Below are 1,247 nucleotides of genomic sequence, written 5' to 3'. Positions count from 1 at the left end.
GGAGTTACCCTTGTCGTGGCCACCTGAGAAGAAGAGGTAGTGATGGACACAATAGAAGCTAGTGTCATATCACTGTCCCTCAGCTTATTATCCAGAATCCTGGATCCAAGCCTGAAAACCTGGAGGTTTCCTTCTRTGGCGTAATGATCTCTAAAGATCTTTGCATACACCATTGAAAGGAACCTGATGTAAGGCACCACCTTTTCTCGCTGGCGCTTGTTCAGCTTGAGCACCAGGTCATCGAAAATGACCGCAACATAATTTATATTGTGACGCTGAATCGCAGATACGCCTATGGTTAAGGCGATCCTAGAGGCCTGGTCCTGACCTCCAGTTTTTCTACCCATGCACTGATGAAATGAGAAAACAGGTATTGCCAGACAGCWGACATCCTATTCTTSTCAATCTTGGACAAGGAGTTCAGAAGGGCGTTGGAGTCCTTCTTCATTGACCACTGATAGCTAATGGCATTGAGAAACTCGATGATCTCGGCAGTGGTTGGTTTGCTGTTAAGGGGCCCTTGGGAAGGCGAAGAGTCGACCTGAGAGTGGTGAYGSCAAACTTCACTTCCATGCGGTTGAAGGTGAAGTTGATYTGCTCCGTTCGGCGTCCACGCTTGACCTCRACTTCAACAACTTCAACAGTGAACCAGAACTGCTGAAGAAGTTCTTTCACCATGATGGGCTCATGGTTGAGTGTGAAACCCAATGACGACTGCTTGAGGAAGTCACCCGCCTCTTGGTAGTCCACCTTGGATGAGGGTATCTCCAACAAAGCAATGTGGTTGTTGGCCTTGATGGAGATCTCATCAATTAAGAAGTTGACGTTCTTGGCGGCCATCTGTTTGTAACAATAAGAAATAGATCAAACAGTTTGTTAGTATGAACCAAGAGTTTTTGGGATAAGAATATAGAGAAAGTTTTTGAAACAAGTAAAAACTTCTTTTGAAAAATCCTTAAAGAAGATTTAGGGTTTTTCAAGTAGAATGTGTATCAATAAAAAAGATTATAACCAAGAAGGAGATGATTAAATAACCTTTGTTGTTTGATGTATTAAGGGAACAAGATTCTTAAAACATATTAAACACATTTCTTATAGCTAAAGATTAAGAAGAGAAATAAGAAGATATTGACCTTAGTTTGATGAAGAGAGAAAGTCAAATACTAGTTGGAAGGTTTGAGAGTTCTTGCTTTGGAGAAATCTTAGTAGAGGTTCATCTAAGAAATTTGAAAGCGTAAAGAGAAAAG

Source organism: Cynara cardunculus, unplaced genomic scaffold (assembly GCF_001531365.2).
Source record: "Cynara cardunculus var. scolymus isolate 2C unplaced genomic scaffold, CcrdV1 Un_Scaffold_2885, whole genome shotgun sequence".
NCBI lineage: Eukaryota > Viridiplantae > Streptophyta > Magnoliopsida > Asterales > Asteraceae > Cynara > Cynara cardunculus.
Note: the sequence above shows the minus strand (reverse complement) of the source record.